The sequence below is a fragment of the Panthera pardus genome, unplaced genomic scaffold (genome assembly GCF_024362965.1).
Source record: "Panthera pardus isolate Hobbes unplaced genomic scaffold, ASM2436296v1 HiC_scaffold_10, whole genome shotgun sequence".
Lineage (NCBI taxonomy): Eukaryota > Metazoa > Chordata > Mammalia > Carnivora > Felidae > Panthera > Panthera pardus.
This window is the reverse complement of record NW_026526655.1, coordinates 82,050,077-82,070,602: the sequence shown is the minus strand read 5'-3', so window position 1 is coordinate 82,070,602 and position 20,526 is coordinate 82,050,077. Positions and strand designations below refer to the sequence as shown.

Below are 20,526 nucleotides of genomic sequence, written 5' to 3'. Positions count from 1 at the left end.
AGTTTTTGTTTATTTTTATTTATTTTAAGTTGAAAAGGGTAGATTCTGGAGCCAGACTGAGTTTGAATCCCAGTCTCCCACGCTTAAGTCTGTGATCTTAAGCAACTTTAAATTCTGTGTCTCTGCCTTAACCTGAAATGGAGATAATGATAGTACACCTGTCTCAGAGTTCTGAGCTGAGCTGATAAACATAAAACCCTGAGTAAATGAGCTGATAAACATAAAACCCTGGGAATAAAATCTGGGATTGAGTAAACCTTATATGTATTTGCTATTATAATTATTATTATAATTATTGTCATTATTACTATTTTGTGAATCTGATGTCTGCTCGCTGTCCCTGAGGATATTACCTGGAAGTCCTTTTAAACTTCCCTTTTTTTGGAGCGTCTGGGTGGCTCAGTCAGTTAAGCATCCAACTTCAGCTCAAGTCATGATCTCATGGTTTGTGTGTTTGATTCACATTGGGCTCTTTGCTGTCAGTGGAGAGCCCACTTTTGGATCCTCTGTCTCCTTTTCTCTCTGCCCCTCCCCTCCTTGTGCTCTCTCTCTCAAAAATAAATAAACATTTATCACTCTATGTCTGCTAGGCTGTGGTTTCCTGTGCCCCTTGGCTGCAGTTTTTCTCTGTTTTCTAGCTCACATTAATTTTTCAAAATCTCTCGTCTGTTGATGGCCCAACCATTGTGGTGTTATTTATTTTTTATTCCTGTACTATCATTTTAGTAGGTCTTAAAAGAAGTAAAACCATGTATGATCTTACCATCTTTAGAATGCCTTGAAAATTTCTAGTCAAAAAAACGACCAGATAAAATGTCATTTTAAAAAGATCATTTTGGGGCGTCTGGGTGGCTCAGTTGGTTAAGTGTCCGACTTACGCTCAGGTCATGATCTCACAGTTCGTGGGTTCAAGCCCCGCCCACAGGCGCTGGGCTAACAACTCAGAGCCTGAAGCCTGCTTCATATTCTGTGTCTCCTTCTCTCTCTGCCCTTCCCCCACTTGCTCTCTGTCCCTCTCTTTCTCAAAAATAAATAAACATTAAAAAAAATTATTTTTAAAGATCACTCTCTAAAATTTAACTTATAGCAGCATCAACTAATAGACTAGGTTCTCCTATAATTAACTGTGATTCTTATACTACTTACATAAAAGTGGTATAAGCCCAAGATATAGTAATAAAACTATTTATTAAAATACTGATGTAAATAGTATATTCTTAAATAAATAAATGGGTTAATATTTAACAAAATACAATCATCTAGAAACAAGTTACTTTCTCCTACTGAAATTAAAATATATGTGTTATTATATATTTATATTATATTATAAAATATATATGCTATATATAAATATATACATATTTATATATCATTATATCATAAAATATATATGTTTTATATATATTTAGCATAAAATTGCCCTGGCCAAAACAAAAGTGACTTTCTTCAGAAGTAATTGAATCTCTAACTACTCTAGTAGTGTTTCCATCTATCACTCGATACCTTATCATTGAATATAAATGTGATTTTGCATGGAATAGCACTAAATTAGTCTTAAACCAACCATTAACTTCTAGAAGCTTATAATCTTTTATTTGCAGTAAGTTGACAGATATGAGGATGAAAATAACTATCTTATAGGTTGGCAGTGATAACTAAAATGAGATAAAATATATAATGTTCATTCTTTCCCTTTTTTCTTAGTCCTATGGAACCTTTTTGTTTTTATTATTATTTTTTTTTGGTAATGTTTATTTATTTTTGAGAGGGAGACAGACAGAGTGCAAGCAGGGGAGGGGCAGAGGGAGAAGGAGATACAGAATCTGAAACACGTTCCAGGCTCTGAGCAGTCAGCACAGAGCCCGACGCAGGGCTCGAACCCACAAACTGCGAGATCATGACCTGAGTCAGAGTTGGACACTTAACCGACTGAGCCACCCATGCGCCCCGGGACCATTTTTATTTTTATTTTTTTTATTAATTTTTTATTTTAATTTCAGTTTAATTGACATGCAGTGTTATATCAGTTTCAGGTATACAACACTTCCATACATCACCTAGTGCTCATCGCAGCAAGTGCACTCCTTTAATCCCCATCACCTATTCCACTCATCCTCCCCCTCAACCTACCCTTTGATAACCATCAGTTTGTTCTCTGTAGTCAAGAGTCTGTTTCTTGGTTTCTCTCACTTTTTCTTTTGCTTGTTTGTTTTGTTTCTTAAATTCCACATGTGAGGAAAATCATATGGCATTTGTCTTTCTCTGACTACTTATTGTACTTAGCACAATACTCTCCAGCTCCATCCAGGTTGTTGCAAATGCTAAGATTTCATTCTTTTTTATGGCCAAATAATATCCCATTGTGTGTGTGTGTGTGTGTGTGTGTGTGTGTGTGTGTGTGTGTGTACACCATGTCTTCTTTATCCATTCATCTATCAGTGGACACTTGGGCTGCTTCCATAATTTGGCTATTATAAATAATGCTGCTATAAACATAGGGGTGCATGTATCCCTTTGAATTAGTGCATTTGTATTTGGGGGATAGATGTCCAGTAGTGTGATTACTGGATCATAGGGTAGTTCTATTTTTAACTTTTTGAGAAACCTCCATACTGTTTTCCACAATGGCTTCCCACTGTTTGCATTCCCACCAACTGTGCAAGTGGGTTCCTTTTTCTCCACATCCTTGCCAACACATTTTGTTTGCATTTTTTGATTTCAGCCATTCTGACAGGTATGTGGTGGTATCTCCTTGTGGTTTTGATTTTCATTTCCCTGATGCTGAGTGATGTTGAGCATCTTTTCATGTGTCTGTGGGCCATCTGTAGTCTTCTTTGGAGAAATATCTGTTCATATGTTCAGCCCATTTTTAAAATGGATCGTTTGTGTTTTTGGGTGTTGGGTTGTATTAGCTCTTTATATATTTTGGATGCTAACCCTTTATCGTATATGTCATTTCCAAATATCTTCCCCCATTCAGTAGGTTGCCCTTTAGTTTTGTTAATTGTTTCCTTCACTGTACAGAAGCGTTTTATTTTGACATAGTCCCAATAGTTTATTTTTGCTTGTATTTCCCTTGCCTCAGGAGGCATATCTAGAAAAATGTTGCTACGGTCAATGTCAGAGAGATTACTGCCTGTCCTCTCTTCTAGGATTTTTATGGTTTCAGGTATCACACTGAGGTATTTAATCCATGTTGAGTTTATTTTTGTGTCTGGTGTAAGAAAGTGTTCCAGTTTCATTCTTGTGCATGCAGTTGTCCAGTTTTCCCAGCACCATTTATTGAAGAAACTGTCTTTTCCCATTGGATATCTTTTCCTGCTTTGTTGAAGATGAATTGGCCATATAATTGTGGGTTTATTTCTGGATGTTCTATTCTGTTCTCTTGGTCTGTGTGTCTACTTTTGTACTAGTGCCATACTGTTCTGATTACTATAGTTTTGTAATATAACTTGAAGTCTGGAATTGTGATATCTCCAGCTTGGCTTTGCTTTTTCAAGGTGCTTTGGGTGTTCAGGATTTTTTGTGGTTCCATATAGACTTTAGGATTGTTTGTTCTAGGTCTGTGAAAAATGCTATATTTGGTATTTTGATAGGAATTGCATTGAATCTGTAGATTGCTTTGGGTAGTATAGACATTTTAACAACATTTGTTCTTTAAATATTTGAGCATGGAATGTCTTTCCATTTCATTGTGTCTTCAATTTCTTTCATCAATATTTTAATGTTTTCAGAGTACAGGTCTATCACCTCCTTAGTTAAGTTTATTCCTAGAAACTTTATTATTTTTGGTACAACTGTAAATGGGATTGTTTTCTTAATCTCTCTTCCTGCTGCTTCATTATTAATATATGGAAATGCAACAGATCTCTGTACACTGATTTTGTATCCTGAGGCTTTAGTGAATTCATTTATCAGTTCTAGTAGTTTTTGGTGGAGTTTCTATATATAATACCATGTCATCTGCAAATAGTGAAAGTTTGACTTGTTCCTTACCAATTTGGATTCCTTTTATTTCTTTTTGTTGTCTGATTGCTGAAGCTACGACTTCCACTATTATGTTGAAAAGAAGTGGTGAGAGTGGGCATCCTTGTCTTATTCTTGACCTTAGGAGAAAAGCTCTCAGTTTTTTCCTGCTGAGTATATTCACTGTGGGGTTTTCATATTAGGACTATCGACCCATTTTTAAACCACCTCTGAAATATCTCTGTAACTATAGTAAATTCTTTAATCCAAATCCTCTAGCCAGTATCTGTATGAAAATTTTGAGGCCTTAAAGAGAACTCCAGCTAACTAATGGTATGTTACATGTAAACAGTGTTTTTTCTGCTTCCTGGCAGTCTTAAGCAGCTCCTTGATGTGCTTCATTAAAAGATACTTGCAAGGCTTAGTATTGTTAAATAATATACATTGATTATAACCAAGTCTTTGTAATATAAATAATATCTTTATTAAAACTCTAGCTCTGTAAATCCTACTCATTTAAATGTAGTTTTTCAGCATTTCCCATCTTAATTGTTACGCTGATGCATATGTGATTTCCCTCTAGTGTTATCAAATAGATTAAGAAAAATGCACTCAGTCAAGTTGCTTTCATTTCTGTTTCTCATGAAAAGAACTATATATGTATAAAAATTGTAAGTGGTAGCTGAGTTAGAGTCTCCCATCTTCACTTTCTGTGTTTCACATAATAACTTGAGAAAGGGACAAAGAGAAATTTTAAATTCATAATTAATAAATTCAGTAGATTTCAAGGAAAATAATAAAAACTACAGTAAAGACAATTCTAGGCTCCAAATATCTGCAACTATATGTTTATGGAGAAGAGAAATTACAAAACCACTGTGCATTTTTCATAATTAAAGTATATTGTCAACCTTCTATATCTCTTTCATATAAATAAAAAGATTGCGCTTTCAGATATCATTATTACCATAACTATTTGCCTTTATTGTAAATGGAAGTTAGAATTTCTGATTACTGCTAATTATGGCAGGACTTTTCCTAAATTGCATGTGCTTTTTAGTTAACAATACATTTATTTTCAGTATTCTTCTCTGTTTCTGACTATTCAGATGGACACACACACACACACACACACACACACATCTGAGGGAGCAGTAAAAACAGAAGATATTTATTTAAGAATATAATACTCTTCAAAGGTTTATTTAGTTTACATAATAGATCAGATATTCATTTTAAGGCACTATTCTCTATATTATATAGGAATTGTTACTTTAAAAACCATGATATGTTTTTTGTCATAATCTGAATGTTATGAATTCTTGGTAGCTCTACAGAAATCTTCCTGCTTGGTTTTTTTTTTTTTCCTATTCACAGTATTCAAAGTGGTCCATGTGACCTAGATATTGAAAATTGAGGTAGAGTGTGCTGCATTGCTGATATTTACTTTGAAACCTTGGAAACATTCTGATTCCACATGCTAGAATTACAGGATGCCCACTGTTTCATATTGCTGATATTTTAAAAGGTATCTGAAAGTCTGCACAATCATTTTTTAAGCTGGCATTAAAATACTGTTTAAAAAGATTCAAATATTAAACATAATGCTTTCCTTTCCAGTTACAAATGCACACGTAATCATTGTTCATTTAAAATTTTGTGACTCATCATGGATTTTGGCCCCCACCATTATTTACCTTGTATTTAGAAGTATACTAATCTGCTAATTTTGAAATCTAACCCCAATAAGGTGCAATTAGTTTTTATTTCCTAATTTCGAGTGAACTCTGCTAATTTATTAAAAAATAAAATAATATCTAGAATCAGCATTATAAAATTATGTTCATCAGGAGAAGTTAATTTTATCATATGTCAATTTGGTATAGAGCATCTCTAACAAAAAGTCAGCTTTTACATTCAGGAAGCCATATTCTCTCAATGTAGAAGACGCTAGTTCACCCTTTAAGACTTCTGTGTAAAAATAAAACTCTGAAAGGAAAGCATTGAATGAATTAAAGCATGTACACAGGTGACTGACTTTCAGGTAAAGCATCATATGTATAATGAAAAAGTTTCACTTGGTTCCTCTTTCCTCAATGAAAAAATATCATAAAGTAGAAGAACTAACAGATTACATCACAATTCTCAGCTAATAAAATTAAAACAAAGATGTGCTAAGGATTAGCTGTGTAGTTTTTGTTTGTCCTCTTAATGATAAAAAGATTAGCTTGCCAAACTTTTTCATGAGTTTTTTTTGTGTGTTTTTTTGTTTGTTTGTTTGTTTGTTTTACATAGCCAGGGAGAACTACCAAGTATGAAGGCAGATACCCAGAGTCTGTGCTGGGGAGTTTAAGGACATAATCTGGAAACCCAATGCTGAGAATCAAATCTGAAGTGCAGGGTGGGGCACCTGGGCGACGCAGTCATAGAGTCCAACTTCGGCTCAGGTCATGATCTAGTGGTCTGTAGGTTCCAGCCCTATGTCAGGCTCTGAGCTGACAGGTCAGAGCCTGGAGCCTGCTTCAGATTCTGTGTCTCCCTCTCTCTGCCCCTCCCCCATTCACGCTTTGACTCTCTCTCTCTCAAAAATAAACATTAAATTTTTTTTTAATTTAAAAATCTGACGTGCAGGAAGAGAGAGGAATAAGTAAGAATTGCAACTAAATGAGGCAGATGCTGAGCAGAATGAGATGCAATAAACAATAAACAGATATTAGAGAGTGGCCCAGAAGCAGGACTTTGAACAGAAAGCATATTAATACCTTTTTGGGGAGTGGGCATTAAAGACTTATCAGGACTAAAAACTTACTATAAATGAACAAACAGTAAACCTAGCTCTGATTTGTCTCCAGCTCATTCCTTTTTAAATCAAATCAGTATTTCCCAAACTGTTATTTTATACAACAATCTTCTAAAAGCTTTATCATCAAAGTGGGGAGAAAATATCAGTTGTCAAGTAAATTTGGGGAATTAAAGTCACACACACAGACACACACACACACACACACACACACACACACACGCACATTCTTCATATTTTTCTCTCTTAAAAATTCACAATGCCCTTTATCATATAATGGCTTCTGAGTAGTCCTGGAGGGGAAAAGTTCTATAAACCCAACATTTCCCAAACTTGTTTGACCTTGACACTATTTTACATCGTATCAAATCCCATCTTTGGAGCTGTGCTCTTCAGGACACCAGTTTAAGAAACTATCCTGTTTAGTTAGTGTTTAATCAGCTATTGCAAAGCCATTTTTAAAAGGTAAAGTATAGGCAGAATGAATGGCTGAATTTACCTAGTATTTACTAATATAGCTATTGCAACCTTGCATGTGATCCAGTCTTTGATACAAAAAGGGCTCACATTATTTATATAGACAGACAAATAAGCAATTGCCATAGCTACTTATTTTGAAAGATCACATAATGTGTTAAGTCGTAGAAGCTAGACTCCACAACACTGATCTCATATTTTGGACAGCAATCCCTAGACATTAATATAAGCTTCAAAGCATGTTTTTCAAAATTACATTCTCTTACTAGTTCTTCGTAAAGAGGACTCCAACTGAAAAGATCTGGAAGTGGTCTTATGTTAATACAGGAAGCAGTGTGTTATAACAAGACACAGAACTATTAGTAGCAGGAGATTTGTATTTTCTGTTCTGGATCTGCCATCAGCTATGTATGAGACATTGTAAAAGATAGTTCTTTTCTGAAAAAGGAGAAGATTACTGTATCCCAGCTAGGTATTCAGGATGACCTTCTAAAAAGTTTCAAATTTCAGTGCTGAAATTTGGGAAATTCTATATTAAACAAAGTTAAGTGAAACAAGTTACCATACCCAATATTAATGTGCATTGTGAATTTCCAAAAGATGGATATAGTATTAAAGATTTTTGTATTACTCTATATCTGTACCATGTATATTAAGTGATTCTCAGTTCATAGTTTGGGAAATACAGGACTGAATATATTTTAGACTTCCTTGTAATTCTGATGATATATTCAATGATCTTAAATTATTTCTGTACATTTTTAACCCTTAAAAGAAAAAGAGGATGTACATTTATAACCAACCGTGTGCTTGTGAAGGACCAGTGTTACCTGAAAAATGTCTTAGTTTACAGGATTATCTTATAACAACTCCACATTTAATTAGATTTTTTTTAATTCAAGTTAGTTAACATACAGTGTAGTCTTGGCTTCAGGAGTAGAACCCAGTGATTCATTTCTTACATGACACCCAGTGCTCATCCCAAAAATTGTACTCCTTGGGGCGTCCAGGTGGCTCAGTTGGTTGAGCAGCTGACTTTGGCCCAGGTCATAATCTCATGGTTTGTGAGTTTGAGTTTGACCCCATGTCGGGCTCTGTGCTGACAGCTCAGAGCCTGGAGCCTGCTTTGGATTCTGTGTCTCCCTCTGTCTCTGCCCCTCCTCGACTCGTGCTCTGTCTCTCTCTGTCTCAGAAATAAATAAACATTAAAAAAATTTTTTTAAAAAGTGCACTCCTTAATTCCCATCACCCATTTAACCCATCCCCCCATCCACCTCACCTCCAGCAACCCTTAGTTTGTTCTCTATATTTAAGAGTCTCTTATAGATTGCCTCCCTCTCTGTTTTTATCTTATTTTTCCTTCCCTTCCCCTATGTTCATCTGTTGTGTTTCTCAAATTTCTTATATGAGTGAGGTCATATGATATATTTCTCTAACTGATGTATTTCACATAGTATAATACCCTCCAGTTCCATACACATTGTTGCAAATGGCAAGATTTCATTATTTTTGATTGCGAAGTAGTATTCCAGTGTGTGTGTGTGTGTGTGTGTGTGTGTGTGTGTGTGTGTGCTTTATCCATTCATCAGTTGATGGACGTTTAGGCTCTTTCTGTAATTTGGCTACTGCTATAAACATTGGGGTGTATGTGCCCCTTCAAATTAGCATTTTTATATCCTTCGGATAAATACTTAGTGGTGCAATTGCTAGGTCATAGGAATAGTTCTATTTTTAATTTTTTGAGGAACCTCCATACTGTTTTCCAGAGTGGCCGCACCAGTTTGCATTCCCTCCAGCAGTGCAAAAGTGTTTCCCTTTCTCCGCATCCTGGCCAACATCTGTTATTGCCTAAGTTGTTAATTTTATCAATTCTGACCTGTGTGAGGTGGTATCTCCTTGTGGTTTTGATTTGTATTTCCCCAATGATGAGTGACATTGAGCATCTTTTCATGTGTCTGCTAGCATCTGGCTATCTTCTTTGGAAAAGTGTCTATTCATATTCTTAGACCACTTCTCCACTGGATTATTTGTTTTTGAGGTGTTGAATTTGGTAAGTTCTTTATAGATTTTGGATACTAACCCTTTATCTGATATGTCATTTGCAAATATCGTCTATCATTCCATCAGTTGCCTTTTAGTTTTGTTGATTGTTTCCTTTGCTGTGTAGAAACTCCTTATCTAGATGAGGTTAATTAGATCTTTTTAATTAATTAAAAATAATATGTGTATAAAGGGCACCAGCGTAGCTCAGTCGGTTAAGCACCCAACTCTTGTTTTCTGCTCAGGTCATGATCTCACAGTTCATGAGTTGGAGCCCCATGATGGGCTCTACTCTGATGGCGTGAAGCCTGCTTGGGATTGTCTCTCTCTCCCTCTCTCTCTGCCCCTCCCCTGCTCATGCTCTCTCTCTGTCAAAATAAATAAATAAAATTTTAAAAAGTAATATGTGTATGATTTTAAAGTATTTACAGTAGAGTGTTAAAGATTTTTAAAGTTGTTATATAGTGTTAGTCTTTATGGTTTCTAGATAAAATACTCTAAAATCATGCACATATTATTTTGTACTTTAAAAAATTACATACATTACAACTCTAAGAAAATAACAGTAAAAGAAGAAATAGCTTTTCCAAAATAGAACACAGTTGTTGTCATCACTTAATTTAGTAATCATCAGTATCATATCCTTAGCATGTTTTTCTCCTAGAATTTTTTGAATTTGACATTATAGTAACTTTCTGCTTTGAAAAAAAAATAGTGGAAGGACACTTTATTTATTTAGAGAGAGAGTGAAAGGTGGAAGTCTTTTAAGGAAAATTTACTTGCAAAAATATTTGGAATAGAGTCAGCTTGAAAAAACACTCACTGGCCAAATCTGGAACAAGTTGAACATCAAAATAAATAACAATAGTAATGAATTATATAACACCTTGAATAAAATAAGGATCCATCAGCCCATACTAATATAAGTGAATAAATAAATAAATAAATGAGAGAGAAGAGAAAGCTCATCTTTATGCCAACTAAGACAAGGGATAATGGTGTTAGAAAATCACCAGTAGACACCAAAATTAATGGTTAAATTTTATATAAAATAGTTTCAAAATATTTTCCCACAAATTCCTTCTTAATTATAAAGAAAACTTAGTAATTTGACAGTGGAAAAACTGGTGGACATCACATTAACAAACTGATCAAAGTTAACACCACCAGTATTGGATTAAAGTGACATTTCATATGCTTCCTGATATGATGTGCTTGAAAAGGAAAAGGCATTGCATCTGTAATATTCCCATCAAGATGCATATCCTAAGGGTAATCAAGAGGAAATATCAGGCGAACTAAAAATGAGGAACACTAAACAAAATAACAGGCCTGCATTCTTCAAAAATGTCAAGATCAAGAAAGACAAGGAAAGACAGAGAAAAGTTCCATTTTTAGGTAAACTAACAACTAAACATAATGTGTGATAATGGATTAGATCATGGTCCACGGGTTTAAAAAAACAAGTATAAAATGCTAAAAGGGCATTATGGGACTGTTGTCAAAAATTGAATATGAACTGTGGATTAGATATATTAAATTTCTTGATCTCAAAAATTGCATTGTGGCTGTGTAAGAGAATAGGTATGTCTTGAGGAAACTTACTGAAGTTTTTAAAGGTAAATTGGCACATTTACCAGTTTTCTCTCAAAAGAAGAAATTAGATAGATATTTAGATGACAAGCAAAGGGGGCAAAATGTAAACAACTGAGGAATCTGGATGAAGTTTCTCGAGAGTTCCTCATCCTCTTCTTGCAACATCTAAGTTTGATTTGTACTGAAATAAAAAGATGTAGTCCTTTTTTAAAATTTGAGTATACCTATGGAGAGTTAAAACCTACTTCAGTATAATGGTTCAAATTGTTACAAGTATGTAAGAAAAAAGGCCAAACCTTAGAAATGTACCCCTTGCACTTTGTTCAAATTGACAAAAGTATGAGGTAAAATTAATATGATGGTTAATAATCACCCCTCCCTCAAGAAAAGGTCGTTTATTTGTGAGCCACGTTAAATTCTCTGTTAAATGTGCTATATGAATTCAGGGTATTAATATTTTAGGTGAATGCACTTAGAAGATGTACAATAGAGAGCTATTTCAAGAGACATAAAACTACGACATCCATCCTCTCCCCAACCTCCACCCCACCTGCCACACATTTATTTATCCTTCATGCCCCACTTTACCTGGCTAATTTAAGTGTAACAAAAGCTTTGTCCAGAAACCTTTTTTGCCCTCTACAGTTTATAATAAATCATTGTCACAACTCTATAAAGGTGATAGATTATGTATTAAATTGAGAAACATGTCTTTTAAAAAACATTTTCTATTAAGAAATTGCCTAGTTTTTGATACTTGCCTGTGTCATAAATTACTATAGCATATTTTATTTCTAAAATGGGATAATTATTAAAATAACCTCAATTTTTAATATTTTGAGTGCATCACAATTTTTTAACTGGGCACTTTATGTATATTTATATTATGTATGTGATCACATATATTATGTATATATTTATCTATATACATATAAAACATAATTTTATTTCCTTATCTTTCTCAAAGCATAAATTCTACCTTCTTTGTGTTTATAAGCTATAGAGTCTTTATAAACAAATCAATATTTGTTTTCTGTTCAGAGGTCAACATTACTTTTTAGTGGTTTGACATTGGTAAGTCAAAAAAAAACCCCGGAGGACTAAATTGTACTGTAGTTTAATTTTTTTAAGTTATTTACCATTTAATAGACAGTCAAGAGGCAAAAGCTGTCATAGATTCATATATCATCTGATTAATTACAAGAGTCTAAACCAAAAGCAAAAACACAATTTCAAAGAGTGGTAAACTAAGAGGAACTATGTGTGAATATATGAGTGTGCTTGAAGCAGGCTTTTTTTTTTTAATCTCACTAATCTCTACACCCAACATGAGGTCCAGATTCATGACCCCAAGATTAAGAGTAGCGTCTGAGCCAGCCAAGCACCTCTGAAGCAGGCTTTTAAAATTGTTTTGATGTTTCGTGTAAAAAGGACTATTATTACTCTTAACATTATAAATATTAAAAGACATGAAGGATTGTTTCCTTACAGAAAATTTAATAGCTTTCTAAGGAAAGGTAAATGTATAAGCATTTCGGCAAATAAACTAGGTTTTTATTTTAGGTTTTTTTTTTTTTTTTTTTATTCTACCAAGAACTTTATAGTCTACATTCAAAATGTATTCTATAAAACATGTCAATAATATTTTTGCCCTTTTAATGACTGTATAATTTATCTGTGAAAATGGTCATGTGGCATCATGTAAAATTATTTATAGAATTAAACCTTGGAGCTCTTATTTACATAAGAATGGATTCAGCACCAATATTGACCTACTTTTTTTTCATTCAGATTTTTTTAGTGAGAGAATAACTGTCTCACACCAAGATTTGAAGCCAGAATTTTATTGCAATATATTAAAAAAGAGAAACTCATTCTTGCTGTGTTTCTGTAATCTGAATATAAGGTTACACCATATCAACAACCAGCAGATGGAGGGAAAAAATGCTCTAGGAAGCAAGGCTATAAATACTAGGTTAATTCCAGAACTTTAAGATTTTCAAAATTTTACTAAAGCTCCTCTAAACTGTCTGATCTTTTAGTAAGAAATTCATCATTCAGAGGGGGAAAGAAAGTCACAGAATCTCAAAGTAAGGTCTGTGTTACTTCAGATGACTTTATCATCTCCTTACACTTATTGTGAAAGCCATTTTGGTTCTCTAATCTCCTAATTAGTATGGGTCCAAATAAATAGCTCAATTGGAAATATAGAAGTGATTTTTTCCCAATGATTTCCCCCCTATAATACCAGTATTAGGACCCTCATAAGACTCTAATACATCTAGTGACCTTTCTATTAAAAAAAAAAATGAATGTATTAAATTCACTACTGATCGATGCCCTGTTGAAAAAGCTGCTTTGGCTTCTATGTTTGTTTGTATATATGTTTGTATGCATTCATTCATTCATTCATTCACTCAGCATAAATCACACACATACTTGCTAAGTTCTATGGTTAGATTAAAGCTGTAGGCATAGAAGATATAGTCCCCATTCTCGAGTTGCTTGAGAAGCAAACTGAACCATGACAATGCAGTATAATAAATGTGGTGAAAGTAGTACAATGTGCTATAAAGGTATGTAGTAAGAGTTCCTAATCCATACTGGGTAGTTTAGGAAGTCAATGATTTTGATTACCAAAGATGGGATTAGAAAAATATGAGGTGAATTTTGTGATCCAAATCAGTATACTTCAAGGTAAACATTAGTCTCATTAATACTAGCAATTTATTGAATATCTATGATATGATAAATGTTACAACAAATGCAATCTTGTCATTTGTGTTAGATATCTAAAATAATAATAATGGACTTTTTTTCTTAAGAAAATATTTGTCTCATTTCTTCTGATTGTTAGGCCCTTTATGGTTGGTTAACTGCATACACCAATTCAGGCCACACAACTCATACATAGCATTGGCTTTCTGAGGCACCCAGGGAGAACAATGTGGGTTCATTAATGAAAGTCCATCCTTTACTGCTAAAAAGCTGACTCAAACTCATGGCCTACTAATATAGTTGGATCATTACCTTCATCCTTGTGTGTGGAGTACAATAAATCATTATTATACTGGGAATCATCACCAGTAGGAAAAGCATGTTGCAGTGTTTCCGAAAAGTAGTACTTATAAATTTGAAGAAACACCTTAAACAGAGAGGAAGATTTCTAACTACAAGAAAAAGTGAAACTACAGAAACTAAGTGAAAGGTAAGAAGGTGGGAAAGGGTAGCAAAGAGAACATGAGTTTAAGTGAAGTAGATAATGAAAGAAAATATAGCTGGCTCAAGAAGTTTGAGGAGATTGATAGCTGAATATCATGCAAAAAGACTTAGTGTAAAGCTGCTGATACTTGAGGTTGAGAGGTTGGGCAGTCGTTTTCTACAATTCTGCCTCTAATTTCCACCAACTCTGCTAGCAAGGTAACTAAAGAAAAGCAGTTTAGCCTTTGAGCAGTTGTTCTAATTAGCTCTTTACAGTGTAATGAAGACCTACTTTAGTTGCATACTGGAATAAACACATAGTTTAGCAGGATATGGTCCTGAATTTTTTCTAGAATTATGTGTTGATGTGGATATAAAATTAAGTTTCAACTTTGGTAAGAACAGAGTTTAGTAAACACTGAATATTAGTTTTATGATATCACAGGAAAGCAAGCACACCTAATTTATGATTAGGCTTACCTATTCAAATTTTTTAGGGAGCAGTGGCGCCTGACTGGCTCAGTTAGTAGAGACTGTGACTCTTGATCTTGCGGTCATGAGTTCAAGCCCCACACTGGATTACTTAAAAAATAACAATAATTTAAAAATAAAAAGTAAAAAGTGCTTTCTAAACATAGTTATATAAACTTTTCAGGAAGCAGAAAGACATAATATCTTTTTTTTAGGGAGGGTTTGTGGGAGAGGGAGAGAGAGAATCTCAAACAGGCTCCACACCCAGTGCAGAGCCAACATGGGGCTCAATCTCATGAACTATGCTGAATCTCATGACTTGAGCTGAAATCAAGAGTCCAATGCTTAACCACCTAAGCCACCCAGGTGTCCCAAGATATAGTATCTTTGATAAGATACAATTATGCTATAATAACTCTTGTTCAGTGATAGCATTTCATTACAGTGAAAAGTACATATTGAATAACCAGATAATGTTGTAATACAGTAATGATCCTTGTTTATTTATGTGATATGGGGAAAAATACAAACATGTTCTTCTGTATTTGTTATTGAAAGGAGAGGCTATACAAATACCATTTTTGCTTTCATTTATTATACATTACATCCATTATCTTTCCAATAATTGATAAACCATAAGACTTTTCTGGATCAAAGTGTTTTAGAACCTTCAAGACTTTGAAAATTTCAAACTAACAGTATTGATATTATATAAATATTGATGATGGCTTAGAGTAAATGGACAAGCTTCCATCTAAATGCAAGTCACATTCTTGGGAGACTTTGAAACCAGTTACGTTTATTAGAAAGTCCTCAACGAAAACATGAACCAAATAAAATACTCTCAGTAGTCATCAGGTGACTCAATCCCTTTTTATCTTGTTTTTTAGTACTTACTGATTAGAATTATTCACAATACTACTATTGACTTTGTGGCCTTCCTCCACACTCTCCTTTCTCGGTGCACAAATTCGTTTTAAATGTTGAATCTAGGCATATATGATTACGTTACTGATATACTGAAATATTTGATTGGGTTGGAGAGCCTTACTAGATGCCAGTTTGCCACATTTAGACTGTTGCAAAGCTTAGTACATAGCACACCGGCCTTTTACTTGTTACAAACAAAAAGAATCCTTGTACATGTGAATGTGTGTTTATACACATGAACCTGCATGTGCTCAGGTAGTTTTTAATTACAAAGTCAGATAAAACAATTTGAATGTATATGTAGGTATCTAACAAGCCTCAACCATCTTATTACCATTTACAGTGTAAAAGACTCTTGGAGCAATACTAAGCAATATGATACCAGGTTCTGTATTTCTTTTTATGAGTCTTACTAAGGTGTCCTGTTTTCTTATTTTTCTAACCTCCATAAATTATAGTTAGTTAGCCAGTGCCTATTGAACACTTTCTACGTGGAACCTAAAATTGAAGGTGATATTAAAGAGCAGAAAATGAAAGCTTAGCCCCTAATGACCTTCCATTTCAGTGTTTTTCCATAGTAGATGAGCCTAAAGGTGACCAGTCCATTCCCTTGCCTGAGGGTTGTGGTATGGAGGACAGATTATGTCCTCTCAGGACTCTGGGATACTGAAGAAGATGATAGCTCAGGCAGATGTACTAGAAAACAGTACTATCTTAAATACTTGGTCACTATTCCAATATAGTGAATTTGTTTTGAATTCAAGGTAACCTCTTAGCTAACCTTATTTAATGCCTGCTGCGTATAAATATTATGTTACATATTGATCCTGAATGAGATAGCCTTGGACTTTTCTCTTATTTTAGCATCCTTTCCAAAGTATTGTACATGTTATTAATGAAAATACTATAAGCACAAGATTTAAAACATCAGAGTTGGATAGTATGTCTTAGGTCTACTGATGATAAGTTGAGTCACTTTATTGGTAGCTAAGGCATTTAGGGAAGAAATATTTTTAAATCTTACATTATTGTATCAGTCAAGATTCTTTATTACAAATAACATAACCCTCTCTGGCCAGTTTAACAATAAAGGAGACATGTTGAAAGTTATTAAGTAGCTAACAGAATCACAGAGCAGCTCTGAAGACAGTCAGTAACATTATGGGAGCATATTCCAGAAGCTCCTGTCCCAAAATACTGTTTCCACTGGCACCAAGCACTTAAGACGCATCAGACTGAATGTCACTATTATCCCCAAAGAACCTGATGTCTCCACCAGCAAATGAAGTTCTCCAAGGCTGCATCCTCAAGTTTCTTGCTTCCATTTGCAAATCACGCTCTGTGAATTTGATTGCTGGGACCTAAGGTGTTTACCTAACTGTAAGACAGTCTGAGAATGCTAGTTGTCTGATTTCTGCCTTAAGAAAACTGGAATCATACCGGAGAAAATTAACAAAATACAGGGATACCTCAGAGATACTTTGGGTTCAGTTCCAGACCACTGCAATAAAATGAATATTACAAGAAGGTGAGTTCAAATGAATTTTTTTGCTTCCCAGTGCATGTAAAAGTTATGTTTATACTACACTGTAATTTATTAGGTGTGCAGTAGCATTCTGTCCAAAACCAAAGACAATATACACACCTTAAGAAAACTTTGTGGCTAAAAAATGCTTAACCATCGTCTGAGCTTTTGGCAATCTTTTTGCTGGTGAAAGATCTTGCCTTGATTCAGTTAATGGCTACTGACTAATCGGTAGTAGATGCTGAAGGTTGGGGTGACTGTGGCAATTTCTTAAAATAAGACAACAGTGAAGTTTGTTGCATCAACTGACTCTTTTTCACTTGAACACATAAAGGCCATTGTAGGGTTATTAATTAACCTAATTTAAATATTATTGTATCTCAGAGAATAGGGAGGCCTGAAGAGAGGGAGAGAGACAGGAAAACAGCTGGTCAGTAAAACAGTCAGAACACACATAACAGCAAATGGCGCTGGAAAAATGGTGCTGATAGACTTGCTTGATGTAGTGTTGCCACAATTTGTAAAAAACGCAGTATCTACAAAACACAATGAAACAAGGTGTGACTGTATAAGGAAAGTGTTTGAAACTTTGTGGTAGCCACAGGTAACCCATGTCCACAGATGACATTGTACTGGATAGTTTTCATCTTAAATCTTCATTATATCATTTAAAATTTCTAGGGATCAGGTACAGGTCATTGTCTTCCTCTGAGAAATGTATCCCAATCTTTGCCTTCAGTAGGCACCTAAATTGTTTTCTTAGTGAGTCACTTCTACCGAATGTTAGCTCCTCTAACCATCATTCATGTCTGAACTAAGAGAGGAGCACTTCTGCTGTTGTAAGGCAGGGTTTCTCATCCTCAGCACTATTGACATTTTGGAATGGATAATTCTTTGTCGTTGGGGGCTTTCCTGTGCAATGTAGGGTGTTCAGCAACATCTCTGGCTTCTACCCACTAGATGCCAATAGCATGCATGTTAGTACATGCACGTGTGTGCATGCACACACACACACATACACACACACACCTATAATGATCATCAAAATTGTGTTCAGACATTGGCAGATTTTCCTAGGGTACTAAAACATTGCCAGTTGAAAGCTGCTAAGGTGCAACTATGTCTTTGCTTATGAACAATTTATGCAAATAAATAAATACCACCTTTGACTACTTTTTCTCTGCTTCTTAGAGTCTGACCATTGATGTTGTCTTTCACTGCTTCCCCCTAAATTCTTTCCTCAAAATGTATGAAATTATGTCAATCTAATTACCTCTTCTGTGTAGGCCTCTAGTAATTCACTTCTTTCCTCTAGTACTTCTGTTTTGCTTTGTCTTCTTCCCCTTCTGTTCAGTATAAACATTCTGCATCCTCTCCCTTCCTCAGGGATAATCTTGACAGTGGATACCTACAGGAAGGAAGGAAGGAAGGGAGGAAAAGTTAGTTCATACTTTGGATTTAAACTTTGTGCCTCAGAAATTTGGTGAACATATTTCTTAAGGTTATCATGGGAACAAATGAAATAAAAGTATCCATTTTGTCATTACATTAAATTTACTTGAAAGGTTGTTCCCACAATAGGGAAATTATCTATTATATAGTCAGGATTTGGGATTGAGCATGGAAACACTCTTTTAAAAAACTTCCTGCATATCCTTCTGTAATTCAGAGCATATCAAGGAACTATAGATAAGCCTTATAAATTGTCTTTTTCTTGTAATGCATTCTGCAGTATTCATTAATTTATATATATTTTCATTCCTTAAAAAATGATAGTTTATGTGAGTGAAATGGTTTTATATATTAATCCTTAATTATTCTAAGCGAAGATAAATAAGTAAAAAAAAAAATCAGTTTCATGACCTTTGGTTCTTGATAAATTTCAAAGTTGACCTGAATCATATTGCTGCTTTTTCAAATTAACCTCCAAAATTGCTAACCTGTTTTAAGAGTTTAGGAGCATACCTTTCCAAAATTGAAGAGTAACATCTAATTTCCTTACATTAAGCATTTCTTTCACTGCTTAATAAGTTATAGCTTTGCAAGTATGAGGGCATGATTAAATTTCTTTTCATATTGCTTTTAAGTAGAATAAATAATTCAGCTTTTTATCAGGGTAGTTTCAGTTTTTATACTATATCATAAATAGCTCTATAGCTCATTTACAGAGAACTTTCTTACCAGAAATACTTAAGGTTTTTCTATTATTAAAAAAGAGGGGAAATGTTTATCTTATATTATCTTGAAATAACTCAGATTCTGATCAATACATTTTTATTTATTAATTTTGGCTAGCTGTATTGTAATGTATCTCCATAATGTCCATTAATCTAATTAAAATTCATGTGGAATTTGCCATAGCTTAGGTATATTTTAATAATATATATATGAAAAATACTTATTTACAAATTTGTGGTTAGGTAATTACAAACATAATTATTGGCTATCCATTGTCCTATTTGGAAAGCAAAAATTTTTTGTGGCTTATATCTTCCTATTTTTAATATTAGTGAGACTTAAATTTTATATATTATTACATTAAATAAAAAGGATTTAGAGAAATTAAGGTGCAACATATAAAAATATTATAATTAAACATAAATTGATATTAAAACTTTATCGTTTATTGTTAAATTTAAAGGAAATCTTTAATTGGAAAAAATAATGTAATACATTTTTGCTGAAGTCTGCACTGCTATATTAAAGTTTTTTAGGAACTAGAATTTTTATTATAAAAATAACACCAATTTGAAAATATTCAAATAGCACAGAAGTGGAATAAGTAGAAAATCAGTATGAAGACATCTATTTTTAGCAATGTAATAGATTACTCTGAAGAGCTGCCTTAATACAAAATAATCAAATCCTGCATAAAACTTAATATTTTCTCATTGCTGAGTTCCACAGGTAGAAATAAAATCTTAAGCAGGGAAGAAAAAAAACTTGGATAGAAACTAAGGCACAAACAGTAAAAGTATGACAGGTGGGGACTTCTCAATAGTAAATGAAAAGAACAACACTTAATCCAGAAGGAAACTATATAGGCCAATAGCAAGATAGAGAATCTGGAAGAAATATTTCTGGGTGGGGTTTTGTCCTCCTTAAGTTCATAATCAAAATCCATCAAACACGTAAGGAAATAAGCCACCCTGAGAGTTAGCAGAAAAGACAAACTTCAAATGTAGACCCCAAGACTACAGCTGATATAGAATATGCTAAAACAAATCTGAAATGTTAAAAAATAATAATAATCCAGCAGAATTGAACTTTAAAAAGTGGAATATATAATTGTCAAATGAAAAAGGAATCTTTAATGAATAGATACATTCGTATTTAGTCAATAAAACAGAAACTACTCTAATTATTTTAAAGGACCATTTCATACAGGGAATTAGGTTATTAGAAAGAACTAGAAAAACAAAGAGAAGATAACTGGCAGAGCAAATAAAAAAGAGAAAAGGAGTAATAGCCAGTGCTCAGAAGCTGCTAACATTCCTTGGTTGGAGCCTGTAAGCCTAAA

The 20,526-nt window shown here is 33.9% G+C and overlaps 1 protein-coding gene across 5 annotated transcripts in view; it reads left to right on the top strand.

Annotated features, from left to right (window-relative positions):
* Positions 1 to 20,526, top strand: part of MBD5 (methyl-CpG binding domain protein 5) — a 445,631-nt gene that overhangs the window by 310,282 nt on the left and 114,823 nt on the right. The window lies entirely within an intron of this gene.